The sequence below is a fragment of the Primulina huaijiensis genome, chromosome 5 (genome assembly GCF_012295235.1).
Source record: "Primulina huaijiensis isolate GDHJ02 chromosome 5, ASM1229523v2, whole genome shotgun sequence".
Classification (NCBI taxonomy): Eukaryota; Viridiplantae; Streptophyta; class Magnoliopsida; order Lamiales; family Gesneriaceae; genus Primulina; species Primulina huaijiensis.
Window position 1 is genome coordinate 10,472,240 of NC_133310.1, and position 16,658 is coordinate 10,488,897.

A 16,658-nucleotide genomic window follows, 5' to 3' on the forward strand; every position below is an offset into this window, starting at 1 on the left:
TTGCTTTTGGATAAATGCATGAATTACATCTTCAAAGTTTTTTCTTGGAGGTGTAACATAAGGAATATAACCTTGATGATTTTGGTTATTTTGAAAATATTGTTGTGAGGGTTGTGCATTATTATCATTCCTCCAACTAAAATTAGGATGATTTTTCCATCCATGATTATATGATGTTGAAAAAGGATCTAGTATTGGTTTTTTATAATTGTTAACATAATTTGCTTGTTCATGGATACATTCTTTAAATGAAGGTAATGTTGGACAATCTTTTGTAGCATGATCATGTGTATCACATATATGACAAACAATTTCTTGAATACTTTTTAATTGACCACTCTTTTTCATTTCTAATGACTCAATTTTTCTTGCTAAAGATGCAAGTTTAGCTTGAATATCTATATCATCTTTAAGATTATAGATACTACCCCCATTTGTTGAATTATTGATTTTAGTTGTTGGTGGTTCTATTGTGCCTATATTATCCCAATTTTGAGCATTTTCTGCTAATGAATCCAAATACACCATAGCTTCATTTGGGTTTTTATCTTCAAAAGTTCCATTACACACTATCATTTACCTATCTTTTGGTATTAGACCTTCATAAAAGTGAGAAAATATTCTCCATGTTTCAAAACCATGATGTGGGCATGTATTAAGTAATTCTTTATATCTATCCCAACATTAATAAAATGTTTCTCCTTGTTTTTGAGAAAAAGTAGTAATTTGTCTTTTAAAAGAGTTTGTCCTATGGGAAGGAAAAAACTTTTTGAGAAATTGTTGTTGCATTTCTTTCCATGATCTTATTGAACTTGGTCTCAAATTTTGTAGCCATGTTTTAGCTTTATCTTTTAAAGAAAAAGGGAAAAGCTTTAATCGAACTATATCAATGCTATAATTTTGATCATTATAAGTGTTACAAACTTTCTCAAATTCTCTTAGATGTAAATATGGATTTTCAGAATCTAAGCCATGAAAATTTGGTAAAAGTTGAATAATTAGAGGTTTAAAGTTGAAATTAGATGCATCAGGAGGAAAAACTAAACAAGATGGGGCACTAGTTCTAATAGGGTTTATATGGTGCCTAAGTGTTCTTAATTGATCATGTTCTTGATTATTATTATTATTATTGTTATTATTGTTATCATTGTCTTGATTATTTGAATTATCATCCATGTTTAAATTATTTTCAGATACTCGAATAAGTCTACAACTTTTTTTTCGACTCCAAATACTCATACAAAAAAAACAACACAATACTTATAAATAAAACATAATTAACAAATATAAACTTAATTTATACCTCCCGACAACGGCGCCGAAAACTTGCTACTACTTAAATTATAATTCACCCAAGTGTAGGTTGTCTGCAAGTAATATATTTTGTAAGTACGAGATCGATCCACAGAGAGGTTATTTTAAGTTTGAATTTATTAATTTATAGATTATCAAATGCAAGAACGAAGTTTACAAATTATAAATTTTGTCAAGGCTCGAGGATTTATTCTTGGTTTATGCAATATTGTTTAACTAAAAGTAAAACAAAGGAAACCACCATAAAATGGTTCCAAAAAATATTTACCTAATATAATATAGTTCCCACTATAGAAAATACCGAATTCACCGATATTTTATATATGGTACCTATTATTATATATATAACTATATAAATATATAACTGCATAAAATAAATATTAAATTAAATCATTATACTTCATTTAGAACAACCGGCAGAGCCACGCTATTGCCTAAATGAAATATATGATTTAATAAGTTAGTTGCGGGAAAGTAAAAGTTAGTTGCGATAAAGTAAAAGTTAGATGCGGAAAGTAAAAGTTAGTTGCGATAAAGTAAATGTTAGATTGTTAGATATCATAATATTTCATTTAGAACAACCGGCAGAGCCACGCTATCGTCTAAATGAAATATATGATATAATTATATAAATATATATATATATATGTATGTGTGTATAATATAACAATAATAATTGATGAAATATTTATTGTATCAAAATTAAACAACAAATCAAGATAACCACTTCAATGGTATCAAGCATTTGATGTAAATTGATAACAACAAATAATTCATTTTTATACCTACAATAAAAAGAAATTAGCAAAATGAAAGAAATAAAGAAAGAATATACAAAATAAAAATAATTTTACTTCACCAAGAATTCATCCTCTTCACCTTGACATAATAGATTTAGCTTTCCATGAACTTACTTTTGATCAACACTAAAAACATCACTCATAATTTGGAAAATGAAAAATATATTGGAACTTAGAACTTTTATACACACTCACACTATATTTTACAATGAGATATAATGATTCTCAAGCTAGTACAATGCCTCTATTTATAGGCCAAATGAGAGAAATGGTCAAAAATTTTATTAATGTAATGTAGTTGTAATAGTAATCTTTGTCTCCTCCAACTTCAATTCCATGTCCCTTCTTTCAATGCTTTGTTCCACGACTTTAATCATCGAATTTGACTCTGCTCAAAACAGCAAATATGTGGGAAACTGTCTGTAGATGAATTTGGCCACTTGTTTCACCTCATTTGGTTAAATATTGAAATAATTATGATTTTTTTACTATATGCTGGTCATGGTGAAAGTAAATTTGTCTTCCTTTTGATATTTTCACAATTTGATCATCTTAACAAATAGCAGCGGAAGTAAATGTTTGTTTGCAAAATAATAATTTATAATAATCCAACAACGAGAAAAATATTTGAGCCTAAAAATAGTAAATGCTAAAAAAATGAGGTCCTCGGGTTCCACTACTGCCGTCCCAAGCTAGCTCAATGGTCCCCGCCCTCTGTTCCGACATCATCAGTATCTACAACAATCAAGTCTAGTGAGTCTAAAGACTCAGCATGCATATATCGTAAATAACGAGTAATAATAATAAAACCGCATGCAAAGTGAAAATATCATGTCATGAGTAAATGTAATACGTACATAACTGAAGTAAAAATCGCATCATGAATAATTAATATTACGTGCATAACTGAACTGAACTGAACTGAATGTATTAAGTGAAATGTTTGCTCCGTAGAGCCCTGTCATAAATTAACGTATAATAATTTTCTGTTCAGATTACTGTATACGCAAGTAGCCCCTGAACTGAACTGAACTGACCGGTAACTAACGACCGGGACCGGTAACTGACGACCGGGTGAAATACTAATCGTCTGATCAGACTAATGCCACAATATACTGGGTGGTACACAACTGAACTGACCGGTAACTGGCGACCGAGTGAAGTAATAATCCCATGATAGTACAATGGCCACAAGCAATATCACATACTCTCAAAAATGAATATTTTACTTTTTTCACGTAATATAATTAAATACAAAAATTAAATATCCTGTATAAATTTTACCATAAGGTTTGGACCGTTCCCAGGCTTGCTGCGACCTAATTATGTCATGAAAAATATGCAAATGATTTACTTGACCAAACTATGTAATTGAATCAAAAAACGAGACAATTACGCCCACTGACTTAGTATTAAATCATGACTCCGAGCCAACCCGAACCAACACCAAACCAACGTTTAGTCATGATTAAAATACTCTTAAAAATGATGAAATAATGCTCCTAATTGACAGTACTCGAAATCTAGTGAATGGAGGCCAAAAACGTGAAACGCTCTTTCGAGAGTCACTTTGGCACATTGCACCGTAAATTCTCGTACGACCTCGAAAATGATCCGAATGACAAACGGCCAAAAACATGACCTTCCCAACTCAATGAGGTGCTGTCCAGTCCATGGCTATAGGCTAAAAGCCAACCAAGAACCCGAAATACACCTCTGAACCGCAGCACAACTTGCTGTCCAGAAATTACAGCAGCTGTGTAAGCGTTTCCTTGCGTTTTTTGCGAGGCTAATGGCCATTAGGGCTCGAACCACCAACCATAACCTCTTACCAATGTCCTAAGGAATGGTTTGAACCATGGCTAAGGGCCCTAGGCCAGCCACAATCCAACCCACACCAGAAACCAACCGAAGAGTCCACCCGAGAGGCACCCTTGCGTGCGTGGGGTATATTGCTTCCTTTGCTGTCCCGTGTCGTTCCAGTGGCCATTTTATTGACCATGGCACGATCTAGACATCAAGAGGTATGGTATGAACCGTGGCTATGGGCCCGGGGCCAACCAAGATTCACACCACACCACACCACAAAAAATCGAACTACACTTGCTGTAAAAATGCAGGGCCGAAGAGGAGGGGCTGTTCTTGTTTCTTTTGATTTAAAAACCGATTCCACCATGGATCAAGCCTCAAAAGGGCGACTTGGTCACGTCTTAGAAATGATCGTGAAGTGTTCCAACCATGGATATAGGCCCCTAGGGCAGCCAAGATCAAGAACATTCTCCCTTGACAGCAACCATAAAAATCGAGACTCGAAGGGGCACATTTGGGGTGTTGCTGTCACATGCGAGTTTCCAGCGTGTGTGGGACTGAACGAATGGACCAACATGGTCCTAACATGTGTCCTAGTACATGTCTAGATGCAACCTTGGGAGCCTAGGGTCGAGCCAACCACCTGTACTCACAAAAACAACAAGACCGTGAAGCATGAAATCTGCCGAGGAAAAATCTGTGCATTCTTCGAAAATTAGTGCTGCCTTGTTTCGGTTTTTATGATTAAAAATCATGCACATATGATGTTTTTAAAATAATACTATGACTTGATTGAGGAGCAATTAAAAACATATACATGCCTTGGTTTGTTTTGAAAGAAAAACAAACGAAACGACGACGCGGCGCGGAGGAGACGGAGTTCTTTTCTTTTCTCACTTTCTCTCTTGTTTTTCCTAGAGCACTCACTTTTTTTTTTTCTTGCTGAAATGCTCAGAATTTTTGAGAATAAAGGGTGAGGGAGAGTGGCTAGGAAATGAAGGGAGTTTACTAATTAAATAGAGAGTTTAAATGGCAAATCGAATCTTTCTATCCTAGAGTTTGATAGATAAGGAATAAGGTGTGATTTGATTTGATTTAATAGAGGTTGTGGCCGATTTCTTGCTTATCAAATAAGGGTAGAAAAATTGCTTAATTGATAATTATTGAAGATTAAATGGTGAGGGAATATTATGTCAAGAAGAGGATTAAGGTAAGGAGAGATGTTAAAGAAATGGGTTGTAAATAAAAATTAAATCTTTTAAAAAAGGGGTGGCCGATTTTATCTAAGTAAATGGGGTGGGAAAATATTTCTTAATTATTGAATTTTAAATCTTTAGTGTTTTATCTACCCATTAAATATTTTTGTGGATTAAGAAATTAATTATGGAGTAATATTATCTTGCACGCATGGCTAAATATTAAAATACATTCAGTAACATGTTAGGGTAATATTTTCTTGATTATATTAGGCTTATATTAATTTATCCCAATTGGTTACACATTTTAATTTAGGCTTTTAATTAAATTAGTGGACGTAAAGAATTTATTTACTACTTATCTCATGTTAATTAAATAAATTCTTAAAATTTCTTTTTCATAAAAATAAATTATTATTTATCTTAAATAAATTCTAGGAATGTTTTCTAAATATTAAATTTTATCTCTTTACTCCCAACTCCAGTCCGGCCTCACTTATTTAGCTGAAAAGGTATTAATTAAACTACTGCCAGAAATAAATAGTTTAAAGAAAAAAATGTAAATACTCATGAAATAAAATCATTTTAAATTTAAATACTGGAATTATGCATGGCTTATACGTAGTCTAATTTACGGGTTCTACAGATAAAGTCCTTGAATATACAATAGGTACCATCGCGTCCCAAGGTAAGATCATGAAACTCATTAAAAAGCATACCGTATATTCTAAACAAGTTCCTAGTCGATTCAACCACCTAAAACAAGGATAAAGGTCGCTCGAGCTCGAGACTAGCATCTGTGGAGTAAACACCATGTTTCATTGGTAAGGGCATAGAGATGTCCATTCACATAGATGGGTGATCATATGATGATGCAGTACTGAACAACTCTCCCTCGGACTGTCCAAGTGGTTCTCACTTATCGAGTGGAATAGTCCGTAGTTATGGTTGTACACCATTAGTCCTTTGACCCGGGACAATGTAAGGTGTAGAACTCGTTAAATCAGACTACGTATAAGCTATACATAATTTCTAGTATTTTAAATTAAAAATGGTTTCTTTATTATTTAAGGCATTTTAAAGTTGTTTATTCATGATTATTCATTTTTAATCGCATGAGCTTAGTTTTACCTTTTTAATTAAATAAGCGAGGCCGGACCGGAGTTGGAGTTTTAAGATAAAATTTAATGATAAGAAAATATTCCTAAATTTAATTTAGATAAATAATAATTTATTTAATGTAAAAGAAGGTTTAAGGATTTATTTAATTAATTTGAGATAAGTAGTAAATAAGTTCTTTTATGTCCAATAATTAATTTAAAAGCCTAAATTAAAATATGTGACCAATTGAGATAAGTTAATCTAGACTTATTTTAATTATGAAATTTCAATTTAACATGTTAGTAATTTAATTTATAGATTTAGTCATGCATGTAAGATAATGTTATCCCTTAATTAATTTATTAATTCACTAAACTATTTAATGGGTAGATAAAAATCTAAAGAATTATAATACAAGATTTAAGAAATATTTTCTCTTCCATTTTATTATAGTTTTCGGCCATTTCATTTTTATATGAATTAAATTTGTCAACTCACAATTTTGGGTATCTTTCTTTATCCCTTTTTGGCATAGATAATTCCTTCAACTTTAAATCTTCAATAATTATTAATTAAGCAATTTTCCTACCTCATTTAACTAGATAAAAATCGCCCCCCTCCCTACTAGACTTAAAAATATTTGACAACCCATTCCTTTGATTCTTTCCTAATCCTTTTTTTATTAGATAATCCCCTAAATTTTATTCACCACTAATTAACATTTAAGCAATATTTCTACCTTGTTTATCTAGCAATATTCCATCCCCATTTACCACAAAAAATTCGGTCATCCCTTCCTTGAAAAGATTTAAATTTGTTTGACAACTCATTCTTTGTTATCTTTCCTTAATCTTTTCTAGGTAGATAACTTCCCTCACTTTTAAATCACCAACAATTAAATAATTAAGAAATTTTCTCCTTGTTCCTAGGCCAAAAATTCGACCATGTGCACCGTTAATTATCCCTCAAAAATCTTTTGATATCAAATCATTCCTTATCTCACAAACTAGGACGATAGCAAGATTCATTTCTCTCTTTTATCTTGTAAAATTTCCCCTCATTCCTAGCCATTCTCTCCCTCTCCATTTTCGAAAATGCAGAGCATTTTCAGTAGAGAAAATCGAGATTTGCTAGGGAGAAAACAAGAAAGAAAAACAAGAAAGTGAAACAACTCCGTCTCCGTCGCGCCGTATCGTCGTATTAATTCGTTTTCCTTTCAAACGATTTCCAGGCATGTCTATATTTTTATTTCACTCTTCAATCAAGCCATAATATGATTTTAAACATTTCATGATCATGAGTTTATGAAGCAAGAACCTAAAATTTCAGCAGCACCTTTCGAAAATTATGTACAGAATTTTATGGTTTCCTTTGTGCCTTCACGGGTTCTATGTTTGTGATGTTTCAGGTGGTTGGCTTGACCCTAGGCTCCCCAGGCTGCACCTAGGCACGTACTAGGGTGTGTCAAGACCATGTTGGTCCATTAGTTCAAGCCCCATGCATGTTGGAATTGAGAAACGACAGCGACACCCCTCCTCTAGTGTCATATTGAGTTTCGATTTTCAGTTTGCTGTCAAGGGTGATGTTTCTGATCTTGGCTGCCCTAGGGGCTATAGCCATGGTTAGAACATCTCCTTGTTATGTCTAAGACGAGACCAAGTCGGCCTTTCATGGCTTGGTCCATGGTTGCATCGGTTTTCAAATAAAATAAGAACAGCCCCTTCGATCTCCTTCATTTGTGGAACGTGTAACTTCGGCTTTATGGTGTTGGTGTGGATCTTGGCTGGCTCTTGGCCCTTAGCCATGGTTCACACCATACCTCTTGATGTCTAGATCATGCCATGGTCAATCAAATGACCACTGAAATGGTCTATGACAGCAAGAACAAGCAAGACACCCCACGCATGCATTTGCGTTCTCGGGTGGGAGCTTCGAGTGGTTGCTGGTGTTGTTCAAATTTTGACTGGCCTAGGGCCCTTAGCCATGGTTCAAACCACACCTTGGGATGTTGGTAAGAGACTATGGTCGGTGGTTCAAGCCCCAATGGCCAATAGTCCCGAAAATGACGCAAGGAAACGCACCAACAGCTGCTGTATTTTGACAGCAACTGTACCTGCGGTTTCAGAGGTGTGTTTCGTGTTCTTGGTTGGCTTTTAGCATATGGCCTTGAACTGGACAGTACCTCATCAAGTTAGGAAGGTCATGTTTCTGGCCGTTTGTGATTCGGTCAAGTTTAGAGGTCGGACGAGAATTTACGGTGCAATGTGCCAAAGTGACTCTCGAAAGAGCGTTTCATGTTTTGGCATCCATTCACCAAAATTTCGACTTGTACAACTTTAGGAGCATTATTTGATCATTGTAGGTGTAATTTAATCATGACTAAATGATGGTTCGGGTTGACACGGAGTCATGGTTAAATACTAAGTCGTTGAGCGTAATTGTCTCGTTTTTGGGTTCAATTACGAAGTTTTGGGTCAAGTTAAATCATTTGCATATTTTTCATGTTAGAATTAGGGCGCAGCGAGCCTGGGAACGATCCAACCCATTTGGTAAATTAATACAGGATGTTTAATTATGTTATTTAAGTATATTACGTGCACAAAAATATAAAATATTCATTTTTGAGATTTATGCGATATTGCTTGTGGCCATTTCAATATCATGAGATTGCAGCTTATCATGGGATTATTACCTCACCCGGTGGTCACTAACCTGTTCATGCTCATTTATTGGTACGGATATCCAGTCCAAGGGCTGTGATGATCTCTACAGCCCAGTATACTGTGGTTTAGTCTGATCAGGCGATTCAGTTCAGTTCATGGGCCACTTGCGTAGAACATAATCTCAACAGAGAATTATTACATGCTATTTCATGACAGGGCTCTACGGAGCAAACATTTCACTTACGATTTTTAGTTCAGTTATTCAGGTATTTATAATTATTCATGACACGATTTTCATGATACGCTTTATGACACGATATTTCCACGTTACATTTTACGACATGATATCTTTACTGGGCATGAAATTTTATGATATATGTACTTGTTATTTACGATATATGCATGCTGAGTCTTTAGACTCACTAGACTTGATTGTTGTAGGTACTGATGAGGTCGGGACCGAGGCGGGGACCAGTGAGCCATCGTGGGTCGGCAGTAGTAGGAACCCGAGGACCTCATTTTCAGCACTTACTATTTTTATTCCAAACTCAGTTTTTATTTTGTTGAAATTAATTTAGTTGTTACTTTAAAACAAATATTTACTTCCGCTGCTACTTTAAACGTTGAACCATTTTTTATCAGTTTAATTTATGAATGAAGCTTTTTATTTAATTAAAGAGAAATTTTTTTTTTATTCCGAAAATTTTCAAGTACGAAACACGGGCCTCTACATAAGGGCTATACATACTAGCGTGCACTTTGATACGTTTACCGACCCCATCGAGAGTCATCAGGTGGCTAGGTTGGATGTAGTTTCGAAATACGTAGGAGCAAATACATTGTAGTCGGGGATTCACCATTGATATGGATCCACGTGCGTAAGAAAAGTAAACACGATTAAATATGAATCGCGCCCTCAATTCAATAACGAACAAGGATCTAAGTTTTTGTCCTGATATTTTGAATCAAGTATGGTTTGTGATATTCACCTCTAAATTAGAAAACTTTGCAACAAATATTCACGATAAAACAATTGAGAAACAGACGAACCTTCAAAGTACTTTTCTTTGACAATCCGTATGAAATCAATCGACAAACGCCACAAGAACGAATCTTGATAAATTTGATTTTTGATGAAACAAAGCAAAAGCCTTGAAAAAGTTGAGAGAAAAATCTCAAAAAGTTTTATCTTCAATCAATAATAATGTCCATTGTGTGTAAAATTTTGTTTATAATATTGTGTACAATCTAAAGATTCTCAAAATCAAGTTACCAAGATCAAGTAAACTCTAACTAGGAAACTAAAGATTTTCTCGCATCTGACTCGCGCTTGGGCGGTAGGATATTACCGCTCGAGCACCGAGGGTTCTGGATTATTCGCGCTCGGGCGGTAGAAAATGACCGCTCGGGCGCGGAGCATTCTGGACGTTTTCTTCATTCATCACTTGAATGGTGTTCTTATGACTCTGAAACTTACTCCCATGCATTACGAACCCTTCAGCACTCTGCACCTTGCTTGTAAGTCCTTCTTCATTGCTCATAAGCCCTTGTAGTGCCTCTTTGAATTTCTTTAGCTGTCCTCTCGTGATTGGTCTCTCCGGCAACTCTAAAAGATCCCACGCTTTCCTTGGAGCTTGACCACCTGTGTTCACATCATCCTCTCCTTCTTGAAAAAGATTTGTCCTCAAATCTTGTTCATCACCTACATCAAACAAAGAAAGATCACTAACATTAAAAGTAGAACTGACGTTATACTCACCTGGCAGATCAAGTTTGTAGGCATTGTAGAACCCGTAAATTAGACTACGTATAAGCCATGCATAATTCCTAGTACTTAAATTAAAATGATTTTTTGCATAAGTATTTAAATTCTTTTCTTTAAATATATTTATTTCATGCAGCAGTTTAGTTACTACCTTTTTCCAGTTAAATAAGTGAGGCCGGACCGGAGTTGGAGTAAAGAGATAAATTCAGTTCAGTTCAGTTCAGTGCAGTTCAGGGGGCCACTTGCGTATAACATAATCTCACCAGAAAATTATTACACGTTATTTTATGATAGGGCTCTACGGAGCAAACATTTTACTTACTACTTTCAGTTTAGTTTAGTTCAGTTATGTACGTAATATTAATTATTCATGATGCGATTTTCAGTTCAGTTATGCACGTATTTCATTTACTCATGACATGATATTTTAACCTTGCATGCGATTTTATTATTATTACTTGTTATTTACGATATATGCATGATGAGTCTTTAGAATCACTAGACTTTATTGTTGTAGGTACTGATGATGTCGGAACCGAGGGCGGGGACCAGTGAGCTAGCTTGGGTTGGCAGTAGTGGAACCCGAGGACCTCATTTTCAGCATTTACTATTTTTAGGCTCAAACATTTTTTTTTCTCGTTGTTGGATTATTTTAAATTATTATATTTGCAAACAAACACTTACTTCCGTGCTATTTTGAACATCAAACTTTATTTATCAGTTTATTTATGAATGAGGCATTTTAATTAATGAAAAAGAAAATTTTTAAATTTTCCGCAAATTTTCAAACACGAATTTAGAGGTCTCTACATTTTCCATCCAGGATTATATGCTGTTGAAAAAGGATCTAGTATTGGTTTTTTTATAATTGTTAACATAATTTGCTTGTTCATGGAGACATTCTTTAAATGAAGGTAATGTTGGACAATCTTTTGTAGCATGATCATGTGTATCACATACATGACAAACAATTTCTTGAATACTTTTTAATGGACCACTCTTTTTCATTTCTAATGACTCAATTTTTCTTGCTAAAGATGCAAGTTTATCTTGAATATCTATATCATCTTTAAGATTCTAGATACCACCTCCATTTGTTGAATTATTGATTTTAGTTGTTGGTGGTTCTATTGTGTCTATATTATCCTAATTTTGAGCATTTTCTGCTAATGAATCCAAATACTCCATAGCTTCATTTGGGTTTTTATCTTCAAAAGTTCCATTACACATGAATTCTATCATTTGCCTATCTTTAGGTATTAGACCTTCATAAAAGTGAGAAACTATTCTCCAAGTTTCAAAACCATGATGTGGGCATGTATTAAGTAATTCTTTATATCTATCCCAACATTGATAAAATCTTTCTCCTTGTTTTTTAGAAAAAAGTAGTAATTTGTCTTTTAAAAGAGTTTGTTCTATGGGAAGGAAAAAACTTTTTGAGAAATTGTTGTTGCATTTCTTCCCATGATCTTATTGAACTTGATCTCAAATTTTATAGCCATGTTTTAACTTTATCTTTTAAAGAAAAAGGGAAAAGCTTTAATCGAACTAGATCCATGCTAAAATTTTGATCATTATAAGTGTTATAAACTTACTAAAATTCTCTTAGATGTAAATATGGATTTTTAGAATCTAAGCCATGAAAATTTGGTAAAAGTTGAATAATTTGAGGCTTAAAGTTGAAATTAGATGCATCAGGAGGAAAAACTAAACAAGATAGGGCACTAGTTCTAATAGGGTTCATATGGTGCCTAAGTGTTCTTAATTGATCATGTTCATACAAATAAAACAACACAATACATATAAATAAAACATAATTAACAAATATAAACTTAATTTATACCTCCCCGGCAACGGCGCCAAAAACTTGCTACTACATAAATTATAATTCACCCAAGTGTATGTTGTCTGCAAGTAATATATTTTGTAAGTACAAGATCGATCCACAGAGAGGTTANCTTATATAAATACATAACTGCATAAAATAAATATTAAATTAAATCATTATATTTCATTTAGAACAACCGGCAGAGCCACGCTATTGCCTAAATGAAATATATGATTTAATAAGTTAGTTGCGGGAAAGTAAAAGTTAGTTGCGANTTAGTTGCGATAAAGTAAATGTTAGATGCGATAAAGTAAATATTAGATGCGGAAAGTAAAATATAGTTGCGATAAAGTAAATGTTAGATGTGGAAAGTAAAAGTTAGTTGCGATAAAGTAAATGTTAGATGCGGAAAGTAAAAGTTAGTTGCGATAAAGTAAATGTTAGATTGTTACATATCATAATATTTCATTTAGAACAACCGGCAGTGTAATGCCTGAGATTTTATCACTGTAATCTGAGATTGATTAATTTATTAATTGATCGGATAATAGACGGACCACTTTGAGGAAGGAATTGGAATGACATAAGTTGAGTAGGGTGTGAGACCCGAAGGTCTCGCGCATATGCACGACGAGATAGCGCGCATATGCGCGAGCTGTGCGAGAAGCTTTTTGCGCGGACAGAACTTTGCGCGCACATGCGCGGCTTGAGGGGGCGCATATGCGCGAGGAGGTGCATTGCCATATACCGAGTCCAGAGAAGGTGGCGCATATGCGCCAAGAGTTGGCGCGCATATGCGCGGGGTATTCGGTAGCCAAATGTGAATTACAGAGAATATCGCGCACATGCGCGGATGAAGGGTGCGCATATGCGCGAGCTGCCGAGAAGGTTATCTGCCGAGACAGTAGGTCTCGTGCATATGCGCGGGGCTTGGGCGCGCATATGCGCGAGTCATGCAGAAGGAAAAATCGACACTTGGTTCACCATGCAACTTGATATATATATACTGTGCTCCTCTCGACAACGGATAGCTCTGAAGGATTTTCTTCCGCCTTTTTTTTCTTAGAAATTTGCTTGTTCAAGATCCTCCCATCTGATTTGCGATCCGGATACAGTACTGTGCTCCTCTCGACAACGGCTACACAAGGACGTAAGTTTTATTGATTTCTGATATGATCTGAAATTATGGTATTGTCAGAATCGGATATGATTCATATATGATGTTCTTGACATGTTAGACATCGTATAATCGAGAACAGATTGAAGAACAGACTGGTTATGAATTTATTATGGTTTTTCAGATATTGAATTGAGATTATTCAGATTTCTGAGATTATGGATTAGTTTGGCTATTGATTATGGCTTGTTGTTGATATCTATTGTTGTCTGAGTTGACGGGGATATCAAGACTATACCGTTATGCCGTCGATATTGAATTAGATTAAGTATTAATCAGAACAGATCTGAGTTGAGTTGACTATTGATATTGTGCCTATTCGATATTGTCATTACCAGACTGAGGGTTGGCAGACTTTGAATTCCAGACGGGAACGTCGTCAGAACTGCAACAAAAGAAAGGTATAAGTCAATGTGATATTGGGAGATCGACTCAAGTAGGAAATACTTGAGTTTCCCTAAATCACATACTTATTGTTATTATATGCATTGATTTAATTTGATATGCTTGTTCTATTGATTTATAGAGAGTATGTATTAGACGAGTATTAGACGAGTGATCTTGTAACAGAAGTGCCTGATAGTGGTGGGATCGCCACGGGCACATTGCACGATGTCACAAGATAGTGTATTGGCGATAGTGCCACAGTCTGTGACGGATAGGTCAAGACACTGGATGTTTGGTTATAGCGATGTGGATAGAATCGGAGTTCTTCTATTACTGTTGGTCGATATAGGAATACCCTCGTCTGGAAACCGGGATCCCTAGACTAGGATTGAGTCTAGTTTGAGACGTGGAGTCACGAGTCGGATTGACAGTTTTATAGTGATTATGTTTTTAGATTTTGATGCATATTATTGATATCTGTTTCATGCTTTATATTGTTTGTATGATTGCATGTTTCGTTGATTTATATTGGGATGTATTTCTCGTCGGATTTATCCGGCTGTTGTCGTGTTTGTATTTGTGCATGGCAACAGGTGGGACAGGATCGGGGTCGAGGAGATGAAAAGAGAACGTGATTAGAGTGGAGACTACGGACTTTGATCTGAGATAGGGTTTCGACACTTGATATTTAGATGTTAAACCTTCGTTTGAATGATTGTATATAGTACCAGACTTGTACTTTAATAATTACATGTGTATTAAATCGAATCCCATTACGTTCCGCATTTTATATGTTTAAAAAAATATATATATATTTAGACCCTGTTTACTATATATATATGTATGTATAATATAACAATAATAATTGATGAAATATTTATTGTATCAAAATTAAACAACAAATCAAGATAACCACTTTAATGATATCAAGTATTTGATGTAAATTGATAACAACAAATAATTTATTTTTATACCTACAATAAAAAGAAATTAGCAAAATGAAAAGAAATAAAGAAAGAATATACAAAATATAAATAATCTTAATTCACCAAGAATTCATCATCTTCAACTTGACATAATAGATTTAGCTTTCCATGAACTTACTTTTGCTCAACACTAAAAACATCACTCATAATTTGGAAAATGAAAAATATATTGGAACTTAGAACTTTTATAAACACTCACACTCTATTTTACAATGAGATAGAATGATTCTCAAGCTAGCACAAGGCCTCTATTTATAGGCCAAATGAGAGAAAGGGTCAAAAAATTTATTAATGCAATGTAGTTGTAATAGTAGTCTTTGTCTCCTCCAACGTCAATTCCATGTCCCTTCTTTCAATGCTTTGTTCCATGACTTTAATCACAGAATTTGACTCTGCTCAAAACATCAAACATGTGGAGAATTGTCTGTAGATGAATTTGGCCACTTGGTTCAACTCATTTGGTTAAATATTGAAATAGTTATGATTTTTTTACTATATGCTGGTCATGGTGAAAGTAAATTTGTCCTCCTTTTGATATTTTCACAATTTGATTATCTTAACCAACTTTTTAGGCAATCATGTCTTCTGCAAAGTTGTAGATAATTTCTCAAGGATTTCAAACATGTTTGAATCACCTCCATTTGATCTTTTTAGCTTGAGTTATCATTATTTTACTAACACATAGAAAACCTGAAAATAAAACATATTTAGTAAGACATTTAAATATAAACACACAATACTAAAATAACATAATTTTATAATTTTAATGAAACTTAAATTTTAAAATATAAGTTTTAACATATAATAAATTATTAATTTTAAGTTTCATCAACAACCTATCTTCTCTAAACAAGAAACCATTACGCAAATAGAATTTTTCATGTGGTCCATGCATACAAGTTTCAAATACACTCTTAAAATCCTCATCTACCACATACAACTCCTTGACATGCTCAAACCCCAAAATTTTAGACTCCAAGATAGAGAAAAGTACGTACCTTCGTGATAGTGCGTCGGCCACTACATTCTCCTTACCTTGTTTGAACTTGATGATGTAGGGAAATGTCTCTATGAATGCCACCCACTTGGCATGCCGCTTGTTCAGTTTCTGTTGTCCCTTAAGGTGCTTTAAAGATTCATGATCCGTATGAATCACAAACTCCTTAGGCCTCAAGTAGTGCTGCCACGTCTCTAGCGTCCTCACAAGTGCGTACAACTCCTTGTCGTACGTAGGATAGTTCAACGCTGCTCAATTGAGCTTCTCACTAAAGTACGCCACTGGCCGTCCTCCTTGCATCAACACTCCGCCAATGCCTACACCTGAAGAATCACATTCAATTTCAAAAGTATTAGCAAAGTCAGGCAAAACAAGTAAAGGAACATTAATTAATTTTTGCTTGATAAGATTAAAGGACTTCTCTTGCTTCTCGCCCCAATGAAACGGAACATTCTTCTTGATCACCGCTGTCATCGGTGCTGCTAGTGTACTAAAATATTTTACGAACCTCTTATAGAAGCTTGCAAGACCATGAAAACTTCGAACTTGACCAACAGTAGTAGGCACTGTCCAATCTCGAATGTCATTTACCATTTCTTCATCCACTTGTATACCCTGTGAGCTTACCACAAAAC

At 34.6% G+C, this 16,658-nt stretch overlaps 1 non-coding gene across 1 annotated transcript; it reads left to right on the plus strand.

Annotated features, from left to right (window-relative positions):
- Positions 1–634: 634 nt before the first annotated feature.
- Positions 635–745, plus strand: LOC140977934 (small nucleolar RNA R71). Its single transcript, XR_012175499.1, has one exon. It is a non-coding gene; the product is annotated as a small nucleolar RNA R71 (small nucleolar RNA).
- Positions 746–16,658: the final 15,913 nt, after the last annotated feature.